The 8,850-nt window shown below is 38.5% G+C and overlaps 1 long non-coding RNA gene across 1 annotated transcript; it reads right to left on the reverse strand.

Moving 5' to 3' along the window:
- Positions 1–317: 317 nt before the first annotated feature.
- On the reverse strand, positions 318–5,292 carry LOC146440968 (uncharacterized). Its single transcript, XR_014849736.1, has 3 exons — positions 4,744–5,292; positions 2,437–2,531; positions 318–2,325 (listed from the first exon to the last, which is right to left on the reverse strand). It is a non-coding gene; the product is annotated as an uncharacterized LOC146440968 (long non-coding RNA).
- Between the last annotated feature and the right edge of the window lie 3,558 nt (positions 5,293–8,850).

The following is an 8,850-nucleotide window of genomic DNA, read 5'->3' on the forward strand; positions in this document are numbered from 1 at the left end:
GACATCCAAGCCATAGCAATAGCTTTGCTTTGTTGTAATGCAGCCTTCAACTTTAAAAGGAATATTTGACAAGAAGCAAAGAGTACATTCATTGTGGTTGGTAGTATATTGTATACTATGATTAATAAAGGCTTTAAATGGTCTTACAGAACTGAGAACAAAAATATTAATAAACATTGAAGTTTCAACTGCTCTTTACAGTTACTGAATTAGACAAATAAATTACAATTTTATTCTATTTTCACGCAGAGTTGGTACATCTGTTAGATAGGAGAGTACATCCCTCCAAAATTATGAAATATGAGCATCATGTTCCCAAGCAGAAATACAATAGCTCATAGTTGTTAATAGTTCTTTTTGTGTGCTCCCCACTTCACAATCTTGTGATCATTGACAAGAAAATTTTGTATTTGGCAGTTGTTTCTCTTTCACCCACACAGTCACGCTTACCTTCAGGAAGACTGCATTGGTATATTTTTTTTTACTAAGCTCTTCTAGTTGGTTATTTGTTATTCTTGAATTTGGCTTACAACTTCAGTGAGGTTATTTTTCTTTTCTAATTTGGTAGCTTCAATCACAAGAACAACTTCATGGACAGTATCTCTATGAAATGCTTAAGTGCTTTGATGTCTGTTTAATGAAACAGAAGTATTTCTGGAATCCAGTTTTGATAGAAAGGTTGTTTTAACCTGAAAATATCAAGATTATCCTGTGCTGGACATTTAGACTCAAGAACAGTAAACCCAGGCATATCCTTACATATGGCAATTTGGACTCCTGAAAAATCCTCTGAACTCCATTTAGGGAGAACAGAGCAGGACTGTTCCTCTTTTCTCATGATGCAGTCTAGGGGCAAAGTCGCTTGATAATCCTTTTCAGTGTATGTAGTATCCTACACAATCGATGTTCCCTTTCTTTCCAGTTAGATTACTTTTGTATAAAATTACATTGGAAGGCTGCTTGTGGCAGTGAATCTGAATTATGTAAGCAGAATTTGGGAACCTCTTCTCTCCCAAGGCTAGATGTCAGTAGCCCATTAAGAATTAAACAGTAACCTGTCCTTTTAATCTGTGTGCCCTTCTCAAGTATCTGTTTCCCAACTTGTGGGAATCCACATACAGAATTTTCCAGTTACTCCTCCTCAAGGAGTTTCTTAGAGCATTCTTGGGGCTCTTTTTCTAAGCTGTGTCGTAACAGATTACTGCTAGGCAAGGTAAAAGATTTGTCTCTTCTTCATGAGAAGCTGATTGGAGGAACTGTGGAGGAAATGGAAGTAGCTTCAGCATTTATTGTTGGCCAAAACAAAACCAAAGGCAACTACTTCATGCCTGCAGAGTCTGCAGAGCCTGACTTTGGTCTAATTGCTCCCTTGGTGAGATAAGTGGAAATGATATTGTTGAAACTTAACATATCCATATAAGGCTATACATAGAAACAAATACTGTGGGATAATGACAGGGACACATATTGCAAGGTATTTCTTTGGTAGGCTTTCTAGTCAAGCTTAACCTGGCAGCAGCTCCTGAATAAGTTGAGACAATCAGAAAGGAAACTGAAACATTTGCCTCACCCTTCAGTGACCAGCAATATTTTTGACACAAAGGGAGGAAAAAGTAAAGGATGTCTCTTCTAGAAAATTATTGGAAAAGTCAGTGCAAGATCTGGGAAAAATATTTTTTAAAAATCTCTTAGGAATTTGGTTTTACACATTCACATTCTTGCCATAAAGGACTGGCACGTGGGATAGGCTGTTTGTTTCTGACTTCCCCAGTTGTTCTGTATCCTCTGATGCAATGGTATGTAAACAGCCACAATGTTTACCAGCACACATGCAGCAACAGCAAGGGTTTTTTTCAAAGAATGCTTTCTGAAGTCTCTGTTTCTTCTCTAATAATTTCTAACAACATTCAAATTCCTCTTAACAACAGGCTGGTGTTTCATGGGGGATCACCACTGAAGAGTAATGAGCATTAGACCCTATCACATTACTTTTTCTTTCCTTTTATCTAACAAGACATTCCATCTGGCAAGTATAGTCGAGTTTTGTGAAGGTCTTCTGTAGTGTTTTATTACAACCTTTGTTTTTTACAGGCCTGAAAAGCTTACTCATCAGGATTTTGTTGCGTTGGTGCTGTTTCACTAGTAAGTCTCTCAAGACCAGATGAGTATGTTGAACACCAGAGTCTTTCTCCACAGCACCAGTGTTCCACACCTGCAGTGCCAGGGCACAGGCCCTGGGCTGTCTGGTATAACACATGGACAGACTGAACAAGTCCAGCAAAGGGCCTCACCAATGATCAAGAGACTGGACATACAAGGAGTCACCTGAAATACAAGGAGAGGGTGAGAGCTGGGACTGTTCAGCATGCAGTAGAGATGACTTGGTGGGGGAGGGAAGCTTCCTGATGTGTCTGAATACTGGATAGAAGTATTTACCAAAATTAGAGGGATCCACAGTGACACAATCCTCCTGCTGAGCCCCTATAGCAGCACTCTGTTAATTTTGCAGTCTTAGTTTTCTCTCACCAAACCTAAATATTGGAGCAAACAGGGAGTTAATTCTGTGAATACTTAAAAAAAACCAAAAGAAAAGTAAAAAACAAAGCAAAAAAGTTCCCAGACAATACTGTCAATTGAGTACACATTACAGACAACAAAGGGTTTTTTTATATTTAATGTATGAAAATGCTATCTAGTGAATACAGGCACACAGAAATAATCTGAAAGGAAGCCCAGAAGCCAAAAATAAATGCTTCCTCAGAAAGTTCTCAGCATGCCTATACAAAAAGTTGCAGAAAATGTTTGAGAGATGTATACGTTTAGAGAGACCTCATGAATATACAAAAACATTTTGTCAGCTACAAAAGTTCAGCAAAATTTGAATATGACCTGACCCAGTACTTTCAGTATTCTGATTAAGATATGCAGTCCATAATATACTGTAATGTGCACTACAGCACAAGCTTTGAACATCTCAACACGATGAGTTGCCATATCACTGCCTGCTTGGGATAAACTTGAAATTAAATAATTATGTTTTGTTTCCTCATTTTTAATATTTAGAAAACCTCACGCGCTACAAATTCTCACTCCACCCAAGATTCCTACAAATGTCATTATTTGCAAAGACAACTCCTAAGGAACTCCAGGAAGTAAAAGTTCACTGATGAGGAGGCCCTGATATTTACTTTCCCTGCCATGTGCAATGTCTTTGAATGTGAGCAAGACCTTCACAAGCAGTGAACCTTCAGCCTTTGATTCTGGCTACAGAAAGCAAATACCTGAAAAAGGATAACATTTTAAAAAGACAACATCACAAAGAGCTGTTCCACAGCACTCCTTGCATGAGAGCATATTTAGTGTATGTAACCTCTGATGTATCCTAAGCAGAAAATGGAGACTGAGACATTATTTATTTTTCACAGGATCAGCTGCTGTGGGATGGCAGCTTCTCAGTTGCTTTTCTAGCCCAGTTCCTCCAGCTATTTATGATATTACATGTACCCAAAGAACCTGTCTATAATATTATCAATGAGAACATTTTCAGTTCCAGAAAGCTGAAAAACACATGGAGATCTCTAAAGAGTTAATGTGGTCTGTGATCCATGCTGACAGCCACAGTGACAGTGGGGATTCAAGCTGCCTCCCTCTGCTGGGATCAAATGGGATGGGTCTGAATGCTCAGGCTCCCACGGTCTGACAAAGGCACAGATGGTGTCTAAACACAGGCACCACACTGATCAAGCAATTAGATCATTAGGACAACTTCAAGATAGCTAAAAAAAGTGTTATGCACACATTTGTGTGTATCCAAAATACCCACTTTTTTATACATCACCTTGAAACTGAATTTTTAAGTGACGTTCCTTGTAACAATATACTCTATCCATTGTGAAACCTTGTTTTCTATCTTGGAAGAGGACACAAGAAGTCTGTGTCGTTTCACGTTTTGAAACATCACTACCATCATCACCGCATCTTTGGTAAAATGTTTTACTGTTTCGCCGTCACTATTGGATATTTCACAAACAGTTGTGAGTGCATTTATAATTTTCCATCAAGTGCACAGATTATGAATATCAAAACATTTTAGCCTGAAATACTAGTGAGCACTCTTTTGTGGACATTCACAAAATCAAACATTTCCACAGAAAAGAAAAGCAGTTTAAAGTACAGAGAAGAACGTGGAAAAAAATTGGATGTGACAAACAATAATGTCCTCAGTTATGCAGCCCCAATCAGAATAGAATCACTGATCATGCTGGTTTGAACTAATGAAGTTTCCTAAACTCTGGAAAAACTGTATTTCGAAATTTTTTGTTTGTTGACATTTTCTTGTTAGCCGTAACTAAGAAGAACCTTCTTCAAAATCACATTACGCATTTCCTAATTATCTGAGTAGGTTGTTACAGTAGCATGTTCTCCCTTCTGAGGGTCAGAATAATATCTTGTTTACAACACTTTGAATTCCATCATAATGGAACTTGGTCTTGAAAAACAAGAACTGTTCTTCATAAAATACAGTCAGGGAGTTTCTCTGCATTTTGTTACAGTGCCCAAATTATAATATCAGTGCCCAAATTATAATAACTCTGGCTGTTGTTGCCAGAGTTGGACCCACCTGAGTCACAAGATTGAAAATGTGCAGAGATGAAACTGTACAACTGCTTCAAAGCTGAGAACATGTGCTGCTTACAAAGTAATGAGAAAAGCATGAAAATCTGAGATCAGTATTATTGATACCTGCTTTTTAGTTTCTGTAGGGTGACTTTCAATTTTTCAACGGTTAACTGGAAAGGGTGACTTTCTTCATCAGTCACCTACAGAAGAAAAACATATCAGTAAGAATAAAAAGATTGAATTTTCAAAGAGGGAACTAATGTTACACAACTTATGTGGCAGATATATCTTGCAGTGCTTAAGGGGAAACATTTGCAAACCAAATTTACTCGTAGTATGACAGACTCAGAGCTGACAAATGTCAGTGCAGAACAGTGTCTGCACAGAACGAGTGCAATCCTACACATCTGATGACACCACCCTCCTGCCACTCTGCATATTCAGGTTTTATTGATTGTTCCCTGTAAATGTCAGTTAATGTATGTGAATGGCTCAAGCTCCATCTCACGGTGAAGAGGCTGTATTCCACCATATAGCCTGTTTTGGAATTCTTATCACCATAGCAGGGAGTTGGAATAAGATATCCACCTAAAACCAGGAAGAAATGAAGTTAACATTTCTCATAAGCATTTCTCCCTCCACCTGCTGCCCATGCCAGCTGCTCAGGGAAGGCTCTGCAGTGGCTCCCAACCATGGCCCCTTAGGACAGACTGACTCTTCCTTGTGCTCCATGGTACAGGGGCCCTGCATCCCTTACAGAGAGAGGAACAACCCCCATGTGTCTCATGCCACCCCAGCACTCTGCCTTCTCCCCGCTGCAAGAGTTCTGCCTTAGACCCACTGTCCTCACCAAGACATGGCTCAGTCCTGCAGTGCTGGAAAGCTGGTGAGGAAGGACAACAAGATGCAATCACCTAAACATGGGAATAAGGACTGAGATCAGTGTAGAGGCAGATGCTGATGTGGGGGAAGCCAAGACCTTTTTCTCCCCGGGATCCATAGAAAAGGTAAGTTTCAATACCCTGACTTCAAGTGGGGTATTTTTTGTTTTTTTTCCTATGTCTGTGTTTCAAACCTGTCCTAAATGAACGACATTTTGAGCTTTTAAAAATAAAAAAAATGTCTTTTAGACATTTAAGAAATGACCAAGTTTTTAACTACTGGAAAAACTGCCATTAGAAAATGGGATAAGAGTTAATTCTTGGCAAACACTGAAATAGTAAATCACCAAATAGCTCCTGTTGTAGCCTTTAAGTATCTAAACAAGGTTGTGATACTCTAGTTATAAAATTACTTCAAACCATGTGGATGGTTTTAATCCTCCCATTGCTAATGCTGAAGTTACATAATTTGGCATTGACAGCATTTTGTGGGTGGTTCCAAACATTTTGGGTTTTATTCTTTGCTTTTTATTCCACAAAGCTGCTGATCTCTGCGAATAAGGGGAATTTCCCAACACCTACATGACCTTAATAATTTTCGATGTACCAAAATCCAGTGTCAATGTCCACTTATCCTCTGGGTCTCCAAAGATCAATATGATGCTATAGAAGTGCCTGTATCAGGCAATAATCCATTACTGCAGAATCCCAAGAGCTGGTTTTGTGTAAACAATGAAGAAAGAGGTCATCTTTTTGCATCTAGGAGTCCCAGACTGACTTTGCCCTTGAGATACCAGTTTTCACTAAAACATTTCAACTAATTCAAGCTATTAAAGACTTTCGGGAGATGGTGTGGGACAGCAGTGCTGAGAGATGCAAAATCTGTCCTGGTCACCTAATAGCAGCTGACATGACTCTGCTGCTGTAGGACATTACAGGAAGGCCACATACATGGAAGTCTTAAAAAAGCCCTGCCAGCTGTTAGTAGATAGAGAAGATTGGTTTTTCCCACTTCTTTCCTGTTAATCTGACTTACACTTGCGACCTGAACACCAGCAAACTGATGTAGCATTTCTTTACCAACTACTGTTTGAGCACCTGAAAGTATTTAATTCTTGATGTCTTTGCTGCATCACTGCAACAGCAGGCTAAAGCTTAGTCAGTCAACAGATTTCCGTTTCACTGTGCCTATGACAGATTGTTACTGTTTGGGCTATTTTAGAAATGGGAAAACTAAAGCAATTGAACCTTAAAGTCAAAATTCTCAAGTGGTGGCTGTAAATTGGTTATTCCCAAATGATGCCTGTGAGAGAGAAGTGAATCCCTACCTGTCAACTGATATTGACAAACTGTAATCCAGTCTCCCAGTTTCATTCCACAGGATTAACTCTGCAAATACCTGCTGAACTCATGCAAGAAACTCTGTTCTGCTTCTGGTCTATTCAAAGTTCTTCCACTGCTTATGGGTTTGATTGTCATCTTAACTTCTTGGAAAGTAGGCTTCACTCCCACCCTACTACATGAGCTTATTAGCTGTTAAATAATAAACAAACAGTCAGATCCTCATGGAATGATACAGCATACATGGATTTGACTATTTTCACAATAACTAGGAATTATTAAATTAATTAGTCAAGAAGTCAAATTATAAATTATATCAGTAAGATTAAAAAGTTAATTTTAACTATTAATTATATATATATACACAGACAGATAATTTCAGTAAAATAGCCTGTGAAATAATGAAGTTTATACAATGCTTTTGTTTTGAAATTGTATTTTAAAAGACTTGTTTGCTTTTAGGCTAGAGAAATTAACTATGTTTCCTTAATGTCACAAGAGAGGGATGGGGAAATTCCCTGTATGACATTAAATGCAGACATTGGTCCACACAAAATTTAGACTTGTTTGGTGAACTAAAAGCTGAAGCATATTTCAAACCTAATATAAATTACAAAATTCATGTGTTTTAACCAGGCTGTTAACTGTCATGCTTTAAATATTTCCAAGCAGAGTTCTAGCTGGTGGCATCTTTTATGAAACATGAGGCTAAGTAATTTAAGCCTCAGCAGATGTTGCTTATCTTTTAAGTTAATTTCAAATGGGTTAGGAAATCTTTTCCATTTTTCCCTTTGAAAATGGAAAAAAGTTTGATTCCTGAAGGAGTTAGACAGTCAATCAACTCGTGAAATTTTTGCTATGCACCAGAAATACTGTTTCCCAAAGAATAGATGTGATTTATGGCAGTGTACCATTAACAGTAAAAGGACCCAACACATGGGATGGGATTTAATGTGCCCCAATGTCCTCAGTTCTTGGAAAGCAAACCTGTAAGATTTTCATAATTAGGAATTACCAGATTCCCTCAACGTTCACACATATAAGCCTCTCAGTAGAGTTAACCGCACCAATTAAACCAGGATTTAACAGAACTGACCTGCTGCCTCACTTTCTGTTCCCCCAGAAACTCTTTCCAGTCAACACTCAGTCCAAAATGGCAGATCACTTCAAAACAGGTACACTTTTCAAAACTATCGCTTGAAAAAAATACCAGCTAAGCAGCTGAAAGAAGATAGCTTCAAACATAAAATCAATTTTAAGAAAAATTATTGGATAGTAGTAGAAACCAAGTTCCTATCAACAAATTGAAATAATCCCTTGCACATTGGAAAAAGGGTTAGTGTTTACATCATCTACATTTAACACTTGTTTCTTCAGAAGTCCCTCAACTACGGGGAAAGACTTGAAAGCAGCTGAGGAAAGATCAGCTGACAATGACAGCTGACAATGTTGGTGACAACAGAAGTCAAAGAAAAAGATACTCCAGGTTGTCAAACCTTTGTAAGGGCTGTGAACTAGTAGGGAGGCACGGACTTTGTTCATTTTAGCTTGCTGGTTCACAAAGTTAAGTTCTTTACTTGATGGAGGAGACTAGAAAACAGGTTCAAACATTACATGCACTGTTTGTCTGCCAGTGGTATCATCATGAGCCACTGCAGCTAAATCCTACTGCCCTACAGAATGTGAAACAAATGTCATCAGTCCCTTTTCTCTCTCTTGGAGCACTCTCCCTACCAGGCCCCACAGCCCAGCCAATGGTTACTGCACAACACTTGAATCGAAGGGATTATCCTCCTCTGAGGTACAGGCTTTATGCTCCTTCTATATCAGACTTAGGTTTGTAACAGATCTCAGATAGGCTTCATTTACATTCTCTACTATCTTTCAAGGTAAGATGCCAATGTAATTCAGAATGTAACCAAAGATCACCTAACAGCAGATAGTTATTCACTGACCTACTTTTATGGAATTGTCTTTGTTACCATCATGATTAACCTGTGACTTGGCC

This window comes from Lichenostomus cassidix, chromosome 2 (genome assembly GCF_008360975.1).
Source record: "Lichenostomus cassidix isolate B80296 chromosome 2, HeHo_3.0, whole genome shotgun sequence".
In the NCBI taxonomy this organism is placed as follows: domain Eukaryota; kingdom Metazoa; phylum Chordata; class Aves; order Passeriformes; family Meliphagidae; genus Lichenostomus; species Lichenostomus cassidix.